The sequence below is a fragment of the Gopherus evgoodei genome, unplaced genomic scaffold (genome assembly GCF_007399415.2).
Source record: "Gopherus evgoodei ecotype Sinaloan lineage unplaced genomic scaffold, rGopEvg1_v1.p scaffold_105_arrow_ctg1, whole genome shotgun sequence".
NCBI lineage: Eukaryota > Metazoa > Chordata > Testudines > Testudinidae > Gopherus > Gopherus evgoodei.
In genome coordinates this window covers 1-16,707 of record NW_022059768.1, presented here as the reverse complement: position 1 = coordinate 16,707, position 16,707 = coordinate 1, and the positions used below count along the sequence as shown (strand labels likewise).

Here is a 16,707-nt window from a genome sequence, read left to right as displayed (position 1 = left end):
GGCTCCTCCGGGTACCGGTCGTGGGGAAGCTCAGGCCACTCCTCGGAGTATCGGGCACATGGCAGGTCAGGCCGACGTTCCTCCGGGTACCGGGTCTGAGGCAAGTCCAGCCAGCGCTCCTCGGGGTAGTGGGCGCGGGGCAGGTCTGGCCAGCGTTCCTCTGGGTAGTGGGCGCGAGGCAGGTCCGGGTAGCACTCCTCCGGGTAATGGGCGTGAGGCAGGTCAGGCCAGCGCTCCTCTGGGTAGTGGGCGCAGGGCAGGTCCGGCCCAGCAGGAGCCCAGGCACCAGCGTCTGTCCTCTCCGGCAGCCTGCGCCCAACTGAGTGCTGGGGCCGGGCTTTTATACTTCCTGTCCCGCCCCTTGACTTCCAGGGGGCGGGGACAGGCCGTGCTGACTCCGCCCACTGAGGCGTCTGTTCTGGCTCGTCCCCCTCAGGCGCGGCGGGGAGCCAGGGCGCCTCCTTACAGGGGGACACAGAGTAAATGCTCTGCAGTGTAAGAGCAGGTAAGGATGACACGGGGAAAATGCTCTGCAGTGTCAGAGCTGGTAAGGGAGACATGCTGCCGAAGACCCCAGGCCCCCTAAATCCTCTGGGCAGCCCTGGGTGACAGTCATTCCCTTGTCTCTGTCGGGTATTCCATTGATGTAGGTTACTCCCAGCTAGTCCTTAATGACCCATTCATATCACCCCATGACAGCTACGTGACAAAACACCTCACGTCTCCTGCTCCTTATAATCATAGCAATACCAGTCACAGCAGGAAACTGAGGTGTGTATTGGCATCATACAAGTATCACCAAAAGTCGCACCTCTATCTCAGACACACTGCTCACAGCCCCTGGAGAGAAAGCAAAGCACAGGAACTGGACGTTAGTCCAGCAAACACAGTGGAGGACAAGCTGCAATCCTCACACACTGGTCAAAAAGGGGAGGCATATGGGTCCCTACCCATAGAGAGGGGCTGGCTAGAGGCCTGATACTTGAGGAGCCATTCCTTGAGCAGACCATGGAGGCAGGTCAAAGGCTTAGCTACCCCTGAACTGTGACATTGCAAAAGCACATTTTGGGGCATTAGGAAATCTAGTGACTCAGGCGTAATGGGAGGGAGAATTAAACTCTCCCAGTGGGAGGAGAAGGCTGGGGAATTAAACCTAAAATTCAGGAGCAATAGCCTCTAATTCTTCTGGAAAAGGAGAATGTAAGAAACAAGAACTGGGCCATGCAACCTCAGGAGGGACAGACTCAAAGATCCAAGGAGCCTGGAGGGAAGACAGTTTATGACTGCTGGAGATGGGGAGAGGGGGGACAAGACTCCCTCCAAACTCTCACTCTTCTTGACCCCGACCTGATTTTATGATCAGTGACCTAGTCTCACGTCTTGTGGGCAATTTTATACTCGCTAAAGGTAAGATGTCATGATCAGAGTATTGCTTATTAGCTTGGAACATGCGTGGAGGGGCAAGGAGGTGAACATAAAGAAATGGATTATTAAGGGCAGGTCGACACTACAGATGGGATTGACACTCTGAGATCGATCTAGCCACAGTCGATTTAGTGGTATAATTTAGTAAACATAGCCTAAGCTTGCTATAGTTCAGGACCTTATATTAAGTTGAGGCTTTCTGAGAGTGGTTATGCTGAAGTCAGGGATTTACCTGAGGTTTGGGTAGGGATTAAAGGTCTGGGATCCCCCACACCACTAGATCCCCAAACCTCTCCTCCCTCCCACTGACCCCATCAGCCCACTTCCTGGGTACCCTTCCTCCACACTCCTCTCCCCTTTTCCCATCACTCGCAGCCGGCACCACCTTCCGGCACCTTGGGAGCTTCTTGTGTTCCCTCCTCGTCTCTCATTACCTCCTCCCTCCCTGCTGCCTGTTAGTCTATGGGAGATAAGGAAAAAAAGGGGGACAAAGAAACTTGTCAAAACTTGGATGATGAATAAAAGTATAAAGTTATTACTGCTCAGGTTCTTTAGAGACCCCACAGCTTCTAATAACCCAGGGGACAGGACTCCTTACCCAGCAAGACCACCGTCTCATAGTTCTCCTGCATGATATCCCAGTAGAGGGCTCTCTGAGTGGGGTCCAGCAGAGTCCATTCCTCCTTGGTGAAATACACAGCCATCTCCTCGAAGGTCACTGGTCCCTGAAAGAGAAAGAGTCCAACACTCAGGACCTGCTGCCCCACTCACAACCCCACTATTCACGCAACAGCAGCACCAGGTAAATAGAAGCTCCGGGAGGCACATGTTAACACAGTCCCACCCCACCTTGCCTAGAGCAGCCAGGAGGCATCAGAGGGTGGAAGGAGAGAACCTTTGTGTCTCCCAGCTGACAGACGGAAGCAGGGTCATCACATTTATCACATAGCTATGAGCCAGAGCTTAATATAGGAGATGGGGCTGCCTCTGGACCCTGCTGTTGGCTCCCTGGTAGGAATCCCAACCCTCTCCAAATAAAATATATGGAAGAAAGGGGAAGTCAACAGTTAAGAATCTAAGTTAGAAGGTCAGAACTGTAGAAAGCTGGCAAGGGAAGCTATCAGAAATCAGTGATCAACCAATGAAAATAAGAAGGAAGTTTTTAAAAGTACCAAATTAATCCTAACAATGGTAGTGGTAAATTACTAGATGGAAATGGCAGAATTATCAGAAGTGGTAAAAGGGTTCAATAAATATTTTTCTCCTGGATTTGGAGAAAAACAGATGATGTATCATAAGATGTTGACGCTGACAGTCTTTCCCTTCCAAAAGTAACTCACGAGGACATTAAACAGCAGCTATTAAAGTTAGATGTGTTTAAATCAGTGGGTCCAGATAACTAGAGTTTTGAAAGACCTGCTGGAGGAGCATAGTGGACTGTTAATGTTGATTTTAATTCGGACTTGGAACACTGGGGAAATTCCAGAAGACTGGAATAAAGCTGTGTCAATATTTAAAAAGTATAAAAGAGATGACGCAGCTCATTACAAGTGCGTCAGACTGAAATCGATACTGGGCAAGAGAATGGAGCAGCAGATACTGGATTTCATTAGTAAAGAAAGGAGGGTAATATAATTAGTACCCATTAAAAAGGTCTAGACACAATAGATCCTATCAAACTAACTGGATATCCTTACTAGATGAGATCAAAAGTTTGGTTGCAGCTAATAGTACTGATGTAATATACGTAGGCACATGAGTTGGTTCAGCATAATATTTTGACTAGAAAAATACAAAATACACATGGCATACATTAAATAGATTAAAAACTGGGATTTTAAACAGGGAACCATAGTCGAGGGGATTTCTTTCTAGCGGGTTCCCGCAAGGATTGGATCTTGGCCCTGTGCTATTTAACATTCTTATCAATGACCTGGAAAAGAATATAAAATCATCACCGATAAAGTTTGCAGTTGCCACAAAGACTGGGGGTGGGGGTAACTAATGAAGTGTCAGTAGGTTCAGGTTTCAGCACTGAGAGTCTGGGAAGTTTTCCCAGCTGTGGCTGGAGGGTTATTTCCTGTTCCACAAAGAGAGGAAGTTGCATTCCCAACACTTGTGCCTTGACATTAGGACCTATCTGACACTATAGCCCATATTCAGCATAGTGGCAGGATTATAATATGATTAGGACATGAGGCATTTTGTACAAGATGAGTCATGTGCGGTGTCACTGGAAAAGTTATGATTTGCTGAATATGATTATCCTACCTATATGCATGGATCATGTTTGTATTTGAAGTCATGGATATTGACTCTGTATCTGTCTTTCAAATGTGCTTACTCTGGGTAACAGCCACAACTAGCCTTTCAGGTACTACAGTGAAGAAGCCAGACAGTGCTGATGGCTCAGCAACAAAGACATGTGACCAGACCACATGACAATGAACTTCATTTTGGTACCTGTATTTTTCCACAAAGTGGACTGGGAACTGAGTTTAGAACAAAGGGTTCCTGCCATATGGAAAAGCTACATAAGGTGGGGTGTGACATCATCTCTTGGCCTCATTCCCCACACAAGAGAACCCCTGGAAGCACCTGAGGAACAAAGACTGAAGTGGGAGAAGTGCTGGTCCCAGGGTAAAGGGATTTGTACCTTGTGTATGGAAACTTGGTTGTACTGCTTCTATCATAAGTCAGGGTGAGAAATTCCTAATTCAAATTCTATCCATCTAGTATGTTAGGCTTGGTTTGAGTTTTTGGTTATTTGCTAAGTAATCTGCTTTGATATGTTTGCTAACACTTATTGCTGGGAAATTGGCTGTTGTCTTCTCTCTTTCCTTGAGTGGCTTAGGTAAAGCATTCGGGTAGCTTAGTTGGATGTCTGGCGCCACCTGCTGTCATGTTGAGTGATAACAGGCCCTGGAGAGGCTGGCTGAATCTCCAGCACAGCAGCGTGAGAAGGGCCAGCCCAGCTTGAGAGTTAGAGGGCACAACGGTTCCCAGAAGCCCTCCAGACTGCACCCCGGGGTGACAACCCATCACATCCTAGAGTACACAAGTCTCAGCAGGTTTGTCACATCCTGTCCCCTCCCTTTGTCCATCCAAGATATTTCCTGCCTCCCACCACCTCTAGCAGCTCCCACCAGTGGTGAGCTCCAGCCAGTTCGCATGAACTGGTTATTAAATTTAGAAGCCTTTTTAGAACTGGTTTTAGAACACTCCGCCCTCCTTCTCCTCCCCCTCCCCTGCTTCCCGCAAATCAAATGTTCGCAGGAAGCCTGAAACAAGCAGCAGGCAGGTAAGCCAGGCCGGGGGGGTGGGGGAGACGGTGCATGCAGCCCAGTCCGGCTCGACCTCAGTGGCTCCCCATGGCCCCGGCCGAGAGCCCCAGCTGGGTCCTGGCCAAGCACCCTTGGCTCAGGCTGGTCCCGGCCGAGCGGCTCCGACCCAGTCCAGCTCGGGCCCCGCAGCCCCGGTCCTGGCCGAGTGGTTCCAGCCCGGCTCGGGGAGTCGGGTCCTGTGGCGCCAGTCATGGTCCTGGCAGTGTTGACCCAATCCTGGCCCCAAGCAGTGTGGTAAGGGGGCAGGGAGGGGGTGTTCGGTGGGTTGTTGGGGGGTGGATAGGGGTTTGGGCTGTCAGAGGGCAGGAAACAAGGGGGTTGAATGGGGCCAGGGTCCCAGGGGCCAGTCAGGAAGGAGCAGGGGTTGGATGAGGTGATGGGGGGCAGTCAGGAACAGAGAGAAGGGGTGGTTGGATGGAGCAGGGGTTCCAGGGGGACATCAAGAATGAGAGGAGGGGTTTGATGGTGCGGCAGGGCGCAGTCAGAGGACAGGGAAGGGGGGGGATGGGTCAGGGGTCCCCGGGGGGGTGTCAAGGAGCATGGGGGGGTTAGATGGGGCACGACCCCCGGGGGGGGGGGCATGACCTCCTCGTGAGGTGAGGAGGAAGGAATCTGTTGTTAATATTTTGGCAGCTCATCACTGGCTCCCACCCTCCTATACATTTACTGCTTCTCTCCCTCCAAGCAGAACCCACCACCAGCTCCCTGAGAATCCCTTACCTGGGCCAGCTCCATTGAAGCCATTTCCTTCCCCCTGGGAGGATGGATGATCTGGAGCAAAACGTGGACGTTATTCTGTAGCCTGCCAGGGTGAGAAGGGCAATGTGAGAGAATTCAGACAGGGTTTCTCTCCTTTCCACATGTCGATTCCCCCCACGTTTTTCCCTGCTAGTGGACATTCTAGGTTCTGCCACACTGGGAAGCACAGAGTGACCTTATTCCAGTATAGGCCTAGCTCCCTCCTACCAGGGTGTAAACCTCTGACACATGGTGAAACCCTCCCAGCAGCAGAGTCTCTGTGTTACACTTATCAAGTCTGCAGGCGATACCAAGCTGGGAGGGGTTGCAAGGACTTTGGAGGATAGAACTGAAATTCAAAATGATCTGGACAAACTGGAGAAATGGTCTGAAGTAAATAGGATGAAATTCAATAAGGACAAATCCAAAGTGCTACATTTAGGAAGGAACAATCAGTTGCACACATACAAAATGAAAAATAACTGCTTAGGAAGGAGTGCTGTGGAAAGGGATCTGGGGGTCGTAGTGGATCACAAGCTAAATAGGAGTCAACAATATTGTAAAAAAGGAAGTATCATTTTGGGATGTATGAGCAAGAGTATTGTAAGCAAGACACGAGAAGAAATTCTCCGCTCTACTCCGCGCTGATTAGGTCTCAACTGGAGCAGGGTGTCCAGTTCTGGGTGCCACATTTCAAGAAACGTGGACAAATTAGAGAAAGTCCAGAGAAGAGCAACAAAAATGATTAAAGATCTAGAAAACATGACCTATGAGGGAAGATTGAAAAAAAACTGGGGAAGACTCAGAGGGGACATGATCACAGTTTTCAAGTACATAAAAGTTGTTACAAAGAGGCTGGAGAAAAATTGTTCTTCTTAACCTCTGAGGATAGGACAAGAAGCAATGGATTTAAATTACAGCAAGAGCAGTTTAGGATGGAGATTAGGAAAAAAACTCCCTGTCAGAGTGGTTAAGCACTGGAATAAATTCCCTAGGGAGGCTGTGGAATCTCCATCATTGGGGATCTTAAAGAGCGGGTTAGACAAACACCTGTCAGAGATTGTCTAGATAATATTGAGTCCTGCCTTGAGTGCAGGGGACTGGACTAGGTACCTCTCGAGGTCCCTTCCAGTTCTATAATTCTAAGAACCAAAGGTCAGAGAAGAGCAGAATCAAAGGAGTCACTCTGGGGGATTCTCCCTGTCACTGTTCCCAGGGCAGCTCTCTCAGGTTTACAAAGCTGTTTGATGCTCCAGCCTTTATACAGTCTCTCCTGGCAGTGCCCCTTTCATCAGCATGGCCTAGTTTTAGCTTTTGGGAAGCGTGACCCCGCGAGCTCTGAGACTGGGCCTCCTTGCCACAGCACATCTTGTTTCTTTCTGTGGCTCCCAGTGAGTCCAAATGAGTAGATACTCCTCATAGAGACTGTGAACAAAAGAGCGGCCCACTGTGTCAGAGCAACGGTCCATGTAGCTCAGTGGCCAATGCCAGGTGCATCAGAGGGAATGAAGAGACCAAGTAACCATCAGGTGATCCATCCCCTGTCACCCATTCCCAGCTTCTGGCAAACAGAGGCACCATCCCTGCCCATCCTGCCTGTGACACTGGCAGATGAGGTGTCAGCTCTTGCAAAGACCCCCATGTCTTCATTGAACAGGGACAAACACACAGTGGAATCAGTCTGACTCACCTCTGTTAGTATTTTTAAAACAGGTATTAGGATTATAAGAACATATTTAGACTTTATTGAATGCTTTATTGAGTTGCTGCCTGGGTTAATATCTGATTAGTTGCATTGTGAGCCTCTGTGGCTCTGTAAATCACCAGACAGGAGAGAGACTTTACCTAGGTGAAGTGCTGATTGGCAGCCGCATGCATTACGCCTTGCCTGGCAGGAAAGGTCCATCAACACCAGAGAGACTATTATGTGATGTTAAAGAAGATACAAGGCTGTTGTTGTGCTCTTGACTTCCCATTAGCTGAGTTTGCAGTTCAGAGCACATGGTAGGAAGGGAATGAAAAACTCCATACAGAAGGAACTGATTATCTGTATGCTGCTTGGACTCTGGGGGGCAAAGTTTCTAGGCATAAGCACGAGATCCCCAGCTGATTAGCCGGGGTTAGTCCTAAAGAATATGTAGAGCTTGCTTATTATAGAAGCTTCTATTACCTTTTGAAATTTAAGACTGGAACTTGTTTGCATCTGGATGATTAGCTGCTGTGACAAGGCAAGGCAGATGGCTCTAGGAAAGTAGTGAGAAACAGGTATGTTAGCCCCAAGCTAAACAAATCCCTGTTACCATGGTAACAAAATGACAGTTGCTCCAAGTTAATCAAGACACCTGGGGCCAATTAATATCCTTCCAGAAAGCTGTGGAGACAGCCAGGTTGATTGGGACACCTGAAGCCAATCAGGGGCTGGCTGAAACTAGTTAAAGACCTCCCAGTTAGGCAGGTGGGGGTGCAGAACAGGAGCAGTGGGAGTGACTGAGCAGTACACACCAGATCAGGCACAAGAAAGGAAGCCAGCCCTGAGGTAAGGGTGAAGTAGAGCCTGAGGAAGTAGAACAGGGAATTGTATGTGTCCTCTTTCTAAAAGGTCAGATACCACAGCTGATACTATTAGGGTCCCTGGGCTGGAGCCTAGAGTAGGGGGGGGGCTCTGGGTTCCCCCCTTTGCTCCTCTGATTAATCACTGAGACTGGGAGACAACAGAGACTGTGCAAGGGAGGGTAGCTTTGCCTCCTCTCCATCGCTGGCTTATGATGAAAATGGCTCAGTGGGCTGTGACACTCTTCCCTAGAGAGAAGGGCTATGTGGAGGGTCACAGTGAGCCTCTGAGGCTAGCGAAATCCACCAGGAAATGCAGGGCCCATGGAGACAAGGACAGAGCTTTGTCACACTGCTTCAACTTTGTAAGCAGCTCATTTCCTTTCAAATAAATCTTAATACAGGTTATGACGGGACTGGCTACAAGTGTTGCTTTTGTTGGGAGATTTAAGAGTCATCTGACCTAAGGAAGTGACTGGTCCTTTGGGACTGGCAGAAACCCGAACATTGCTGTGATTCGTGGGGTACTCAAATGTGAAGTTGCGGAACTATTAACTAAGGTTTATAACCTGTCCTTTAAATCGGCTTCGGTACCCAATGACTGGAAGTTAGCTAATGTAACGCCAATATTTAAAAAGGGGTCTAGAGGTGTTCCTGGCAATTACAGACTGGTAAGTCTAACGTCGGTACCAGGCAAATTAGTCGAAACAATAGTTAAGAATAAAATTGTCAGACACATAGAAAAACAAACTGTTGAGCAATAGTCAACATGGTTTCTGTAAAGGGAAATCATGTCTTACTAATCTATTAGAGTTCTTTGAAGGGGTCAACAAACATGTGGACAAGGGGGATCCAGTGGACATAGTGTACTTAGATTTCCAGAAAACCTTTGACAAGGTCCCTCACCGAAGGCTCTTACATAAATTAAGCTGTCATGGGATAAAAGGGAAGGTCCTTTCATGGATTGAGAACTGGTTAAAAAACAGGGAACAAAGGGTAGGAATTAATGGTAAATTCTCAGAATGGAGAGGGGTAACTAGTGGTGTTCCCCAAGGGTCAGTCCTAGGACCAATCCTATTCAATTTATTCATAAATGATCTGGAGAAAGGGGTAAACAGTGAGATGGCAAAGTTTGCAGATACTAAACTACTCAAGAAAGTTAAGACCAAAGCAGATTGTGAAGAACTTCAAAAAGATCTTACAAAACTAAGTGACTGGGCAACAAAATGGCAAATGAAATGTAATGTGGATAAATGTAAAGTAATGCACATTGGAAAAAAATAACCCCAACTACACATAAAATATGATGGGGGCTAATTTAGCTACAACGAGTCAGGAAAAAGATCTTGGCGTCATAATAGATAGTTCTCTGAAGATGTCCAGGCAGTGTGCATAGGCGGTCAAAAAAGCAAACAGGATGCTAGGAATCATTAAAAAGGGGATAGAAAATATGACTGAGACTATATTATTGCCCTTATATAAATCCATGGTATGCCCACATCTCGAATACTGTGTACAGATGTGGTGTCCTCCCCTCAAAAAAGAGATTCTAGCACTAGATAAGGTTCAGAAAAGGGCAACTAAAATGATTAAGGGGTTGGGAGAGGTTCCCATACGAGGAAAGATTAAAGAGGCTAGGCCTCTTCAGCTTGGAAAAGAAGAGACTAAGGGGCGATAGAGGTATATAAAATCATGAGCGATGCGGAGAAAGTGGATAAGGAAAAGTTATTTACTTCTTCTCATAATACAAGAACTAGGGGTCACCAAATGAAATGAAGAGGTAGCAGGTTTAAAACAAATAAAAGAAAGTTCTTCACATAGCGCACAGTCAACTTGTGGAACTCTTTGCCTGAGGAGGTTGTCAAGGCTGGGACTATAACAATGTTTAAAAGGGAACTAGATAAATTCATGGTGGCTAAGTCCATAAATGGCTATTAGCCAGGAAGGGTAAAGAATGCTGTCTCTAGCCTCTGTTCATCAGAGGATGGAGATGGATGGCAGGAGAGAGATCACTTGATTATTGCCTGTTAGCTTCACTCCCTCTGGGGCACCTGACATTGGCCACTGTCGGTAAACAGATACTGGGCTAGATGGACCTTTCATCTGACCCGGTACGGCCATTCTTATGTTCTTACGGGTAAGGCAGGGGTTCTCAACCATGAGTCTGGGGCCCCCTGGGGGGCCATGAGCAGCTTTTAGGGGGATGCTTAGCAAGGCCAGCATTAGACTCGCTGCGGCCCAGGGCACAAAGCTGAAGTCCCAGCACATGGGCCTGAAGTCTGGGCCCCTGAGCCCCACCACCCAGGGCTGAAGCCGAAGCCTAAGCAATGGAGCTTTGTGGGGGTATAGGGCCCCAAGAAGTTGCCCTGTTTGCTACCTCCTAACACCAGCCCTGGCTGTGATGTTATTAATATAACCTGTGACTGTACAGTTAATTGGTGCAACCACTGTTTGATATTTGCAGCAAATATTGTACAAAGGTTGTCATGTAAGGTGTCTGTGAAAAGGTTATAATTTGCTGATGATTATACTACCTGTATGAGTGTATCATTTTTGCAGTCACTGTTATGAATATTGGCTACATTCTTGTACATCAATGTGTTTTCATTCTGAAGTGGCCTTAGTAAAGCATTAGGTCAGCTTCTTCAGAAAGGAATTTGCAAATCAAGTGCCCAATCAGGAAACACTTAAAGGACCTTGGGGAAACTCCAATCCACATACCCTGGTGGGCCAGGCCAGTTTCTTTACCTGCCACATCCGCGGGTCGGCCAATTGCAGCTTCCACTAGCCGCGGTCTGCCATTGCAGGCCAATGGGGGATGCAGGAAGCAGCGCAGGCTGAAGGATGTGCTGCCTACCACTTCCCACCGCCTCCATTGGCCTGGAGTGACAAACTGTGGCTAGTTGGAGCCACGATCTGCCAAACCTGCCAACATCGCAGGTAAACATACCGGCCCGGCCTGCCAGGGTGCTTACCCTGGTGAGCTGCATGCCAAAGGTTGCCGAACCCTGAGCTAAAATATTGAAGAGACAAGTCAGTTGAAAATATAGTGGTGCAAGAACAAGGTAACATCGCTTCCCATTGCTACACAGCTTCCAGCTGCTGGAGGCTGCAATCCCCTGTGGTTAACATGGTTACTGGGTTGAAATCTCCCTTTGGCCAGTCAGAGACAGACACGTACCTGTGTCGCTCCTCAGCTGCCGCTGCAGCATCTCTAGGGGACGGAGAAGATGGGAGAGGTGAGAATTCAGGCCCTCGCATTCATGGAGAAATCCCCATTGCTTATTAACGGAACTGCTGTTAACTATGAGATGGTGACAGAGGGTACGTCTATACTACGCAATTATTCCGATTTTACATAAACCGGTTTTATAAAACAGATTGTATAAAGTCGACTGCATGCGGCCACACTAAGCACATTAATTTGACGGTGTGCGTCCATGGTCCAAGGCTAGCATCGATTTCCGGAGCCTTGCACTGTGGATAGCTATTCCATAGTTCCCACAGTCTCCCCCGCCCCTTAGAATTCTGGGTTGAGAGCCCAGTGGCTGATGGGGCAAAAATCGTCGGGGGTGGTTCTGGGTAAATGTCGTCAGTCATTTCTTCCTCCAGGAAAGCAACGGCAGACAATCATTTCACGCCCTTTTTCCCTGGATTGCCCTGGCGGACGCCATAGCACAGCAACCATGGAGCCTGTTCAGCTTTTTTTTTTTACAGTCACTGTATGTGTACTGGATGCCGCGGACAGAGGCGATACTCCAGCACTACACAGCAGCATTCATTACCTTTTGCATGATAGCAGGGATGGTTACCAGTTGTTCTGTACCGTCTGCTGCCAGTGTAATTTCTCAATGAGATGACGGTTATCTGTACTTCTGTGCTGTCTGCTGCTATCATGGGTGCCCCTGGCTGAGATCGGCCGGGGGTGCAAAAGCAAAACTGGGAATGACTCCCCTAGTCAATCCCTCCTTTATGGTTTCTAAAAATAGAGTCAGTCCTGCCTAGAATATGGGGCAAATGTACTAGAGAACCAGTGTATCAGAGAGCACAGCTGCTCTGTGTCAGATCCCGCAGAAATGATGAGCTACATGCCATTCACAGGGGGTGCCCCTGCAACAACCCCACCCGTTGATTCCCTCCTCCTCCAACCTTCCTGGGCTACCGTGGCAGTGCCCCCCCCATTTGTGTCATGAAGTAATAAAGAATGCAGGAATAAGAAACACTGAGTTTTAAGTGACATAAAATGAGGGGGATGCAGCCTCCCGGTGCTATGATAGTCCAGGCAGGACATTAAGCAGTGTAGGGGAGAGGAGCCCAGCATCCCACTGCTATGATAGTTTAGGCAGTACAGAATCTTTTCTTTTCACATGAAAGGGAGGGGGCTGATTGAAGTGCAGCCCCCAGTTGCTATGATGAAGACAGTTACCAGCCATTCTGTACCATCTACTGGGAATGACCGGGAGTCATTCCTATTTTCACCCAGGCGCCCCCGGCCAGCCTCACCTGAAGCCAGCCAGGAGTACTCACGGGTTGATAAGAAAGACGGTTACCAGTCCTACTGCATCGTCTGCCACCAGGGAGGGGAGAGGAGCGGATACTTCTCTTCACTGCTGCAGCATCGCGTCTACCAGCAGCATTCAGTAGACACAGGGTGACATTGAAAGAAGTCAAGTAATGATTTATTTCACGTGAGGGGGGGAGTAAATTGACGAGCTATTCCCTGAACCATGCCGGACAATGTGTTTGAACCAACAGGCATTGGGAGCTCAGCCAAGAATGGAAATACTTTTCAGAGACTGCTGGGGACTGTGGGATAGCTGGAGTCCTCAGTACCCCCTCCCTCCCTCCATGAGCGTCCATTTGAGTCTCTGGCTTCCCGTTAACTTGTCACGCAGCACTGTGTAGACTGTAGATTTTTTTTTTCAAATGCTTTGGCATTTTGTCTTCTGTAACGGAGCTTTGATAGAACAGATTTGTCTCCCCATACAGCAATCAGATTCAGTATCTCCCGTATGGTCCATGCTGGAGCTCTTTTTGGATTTGGGACTGCATTGCCACCCGTGCTGATCAGAGCATCACGCTGCGCAAACAGGAAATGAAAATCAAAATTTCGCGGGGCTTTTCCTGTTTACCTGGCCACTGCATCCGAAATGAGATTGCTGTCCAGAGCGGTCACAGTGGTACACGGTGGGATACTGCCCGGAGGCCAATACCGTCGATTTGCGGCCACACTAACCCTAATCCGATATGGTAATACCAATTTTAGTGCTACTCCTCTCGTCGGGGAGGAGTACAGAAACCGATTTAAAGAGCCCTTTATATCGATATAAAGGGCCTCGTAGTGTGGACGGGTACAGCGTTAAATCGGTTTAATGCTGCTAAAATCGGTTTAAATGCTTAGTGTAGACCAGGCCAGAGATCAGAGGCCGATAATGCAGCCGCTGCAGACAGAGCCAGCCCCGCAGGGCTGCTCCATGGGGAAGGGCGACTCACTGAGCTGGGCTGTGAGATGGAGCCGAGGATCCGTGACATCACTAGAGTTCCCGACACCTCCCCAGGGTCACTCTAACCAGAGTAGACGCCACCCCTAGACTGCAACTCACCTTTGAATCCCAGCAGCACCTCCTACAGCATGGCACTTTTTAGACAGAAATCGCTGAGTCTCTTCTCCAGCTCTGCAAACGACAGCTCTGGCTTCCGAAACTTCCTGTCCTCCCTGCTGGGGAAGGAGGGGTGAGAAATAGGCCTGATCCCCAGACCCTGAGCCCAGCAACCCCCAAACTTTACAAAACCTGGATCTGAGCTTTGTAGCTTGAGATAGTCAGTGTCAGGGTGAGTCACCTCAGCCCTCTGCTCCCCAGAGAGACAAGAAGTGGGGAGACACTAGAGCAAGGAACGGAGACATTGTTCAGGAGCTTTCTCAGGGACGCTCTGGTTCTGTGGGGGCAGAGCCACCTCCTACGCTGGTTTACTGCAGGAACAAGGGGCACCAGCACAGGGATTACATGGAAAGGGAGGAGAGACAGACCAAAGAGTAGGCAGGTCCTACATGCTGACAGTGGCCACAGACAGAACCGAGGGCTCCAGCAGGGAATGAATGTGGGTCCTTTAATGCCAAAACCCCCGAACCCTTCAGCTGAAGCAGTAACCCTGGGGCGTCCAGCTCATTGGGCAGAGAGGGCCACATTGCCCTGTCCATTACGGCCAATGGTCAAGGGCATCAGGTTAGGACTCTGTGCCCGGCTCCATTCACAGCAGAACTCCCACTGCTCTCCATGGAACACCCACGTACAAAGAACAAGGGGGGAATCTGTCCTTCAGATGGGAAATAAAATTTTAGTTCTTAGTATTTTGCCAGGTCTTTGTCTGTCACACTCAGTGTCACTCAGGAGGAAAACAGCCCCCTCCTGGACACCCCTGTAGGGCCCTACTGCTTCTTCCTTGTGTTTCCCTTCCTTTCCCACCCTCCTTTCTCCATTTCTCTCTCGCTTCCTTGTTCTTGAGTCTCTCCTCTGTTCTTCCCTCCCTACAGCAACCCCCTATTCCCACTCCACAAAGGCTTCACTCCCACCCCCTCCTCATTCCATCTGCTCGAGTGATCAGCCAGGAAACACTCCTGCCATTTCAGTTGACACCCCGATGACATTAACAGCGGAGAGGATAGTTCACACTCTCAGAGCTACAGCTTCAGGCCACTGGCAGTCCCACCAAGGCAACACGTCTCTGTTTACACTGGGGAGGTGCTGAGGGCCAGCAATTCACTTTAACAAATGTGAAAGCTGAGATTCTGCAGCCTCGGAATACGTGACGTGGCCACATCAGTCCAGGAAACAGGCCTGGTCTGTTCCATCGGCCCTGGCTCTAGCAGCCTGCTGTGACCTCATGAGCGATCAGACAGTAACCGGCTCTTCTCCTACCTGAGTCAGCCACTAGGGGAGACAGAATCACACGCTCCAAGGGCAGGGGGCAGCTTCCTATTCAGTGCAGTTATCAGACCTAGTGGCCCATGAGAGGGAGCGAAATGGAGCCCAGAACTTACCTGCCTCCAGTGCTCCCAGCACCCTAAAGAGGGAGAGAAAGAGGAGGCTGTCAGGGGGAGTGTCCCTGGTTGGGGAGGCCTCCTGCTCTGCAGGGGTCACTATTGAAGCCTCGGGTAGTAGGGGAATTTCAGGTTTACATTCCCAGAGCAGCTGCCCCCCGCCACCAGGGACTTTCCCCTACGCAGCCCCAGCAATCCCTGCGGGCAGGTCACCACTGCGGAAAACTTCTCCCAAGCCACTTTACAGGCAGAAGATATTTCTCTGCATTGAGAATCAAATTCCTCCCACTGCTGACAGATCCAGAAGACCTCTGGCCCCACTAAAACCATTAACCTGCCGTGAGAGGGGCCTTAGGCCTGGCTCGGGACCTCAGCATGGTGGGGGAGGGAATTTCACCCTCCAAGTGCAAATGGAGATGGACATTTCCAGGAGAGAAGGTCTTGGGGCTGCAGCATCCAGGACTCCCAGGGTCCATCCCTAGTGCCGCTGCCAGACTCAGTGTGACCTTGAGCAGGGCTCTGCCCCTCCCTCTGCCTCACTTTCCCCATTTGTCCCAGAGGGATAATGCCCCTGACCCCACTCTGTAAAGTGCTTTGGGGTCTAGGACTCAGAAGCGCCTATAGAAACACTGCGTATGATCATTGCAATAACAGCCTGACCTGCAGGGACTGGCTCAGCGGCTGCTGCCGCTTCTCTCCTCCCCTCTCGCTGAGCAGGGAAATCTCCCATTACAGGCTGCAGACGCCCTCATCCCTTCTCTGGACAATGGCTCTCTCTAGCTCCTCCAGCCAGGACAGCAGCAGCTGCTCCTGCTCCTCCAGAAGCCCTCGCAGCTCCTTCCACTCCCAGACAATCTTCTGCCTCTCGGTTTCTGTCTGTTTCTGCAACAGGGAGAGGGCAGCTCAGTAACAGGGAAACACAGAACATAAGAATGGCCAGACTGGGTCAGACCAAAGGCCCATCTAGCCAGGTATCCTGTTTTCTGACAGCGGCCAATGCCGGGTGCCCCTGAGGGAGCGAACAGAACAAGGAATCATCAAGTGATCCATCCCCTGTTGCCCATTCCCAGCTTCTGGCAAACAGAGGCTAGAGACACCATCCCTGCCCATCCTAGCTAATAGCCACTGATGGACCTGTCCTCCATGCACTTCTCTAGTTCTTTTTCCAACCCTGTTAAGTCTCGTGGCCGTCACAACATCCTCTGGCAAGGGGTTCCACAGGTTGACAGTGTGTTGTGTAAAGAAATACTTCCTTTTGTTTGTTTTAAACCTGCTGCCTATTCATTTCACTGGATGACCCCTAGCTCTTGTGTTATGAGGAGGAAATAACACTTCCTTATTTACTTTCACCACACAAGTCATGATTTTATAGACCTCTACCATAATCCACCCTTAGTCGTCTCTTCTCCAAGCTGAACAGTCTCAGGCTTTGTCTACACTGGCACTTCTCTCCTGCCAACAAACAGCAGCTACACTGCATGCCTGTCAGCAGCACGGCTGTAGTGGCACAGTCGTGTTGCTAAAAGTTGCGGAGTGTAGCCATAGCCTGTCTTAATAATCTCACCTAACACGGAAGCTGTTTCATATCCTTCATCATTTTTGCTGACCTTT

The 16,707-nt window shown here is 49.4% G+C and overlaps 1 long non-coding RNA gene across 2 annotated transcripts; it reads right to left on the bottom strand.

Annotated features, from left to right (window-relative positions):
• Positions 1-13,482: 13,482 nt before the first annotated feature.
• Positions 13,483-15,944, bottom strand: LOC115639700. 2 transcript variants are annotated; one of them, XR_003997733.1, is made up of 3 exons: positions 15,757-15,944; positions 15,097-15,119; positions 13,483-13,776 (listed from the first exon to the last, which is right to left on the bottom strand). It is a non-coding gene; the product is annotated as an uncharacterized LOC115639700 (long non-coding RNA). The 2 variants fall into 2 exon arrangements; XR_003997732.1 differs by having other exon boundaries at positions 13,483-13,773.
• Between the last annotated feature and the right edge of the window lie 763 nt (positions 15,945-16,707).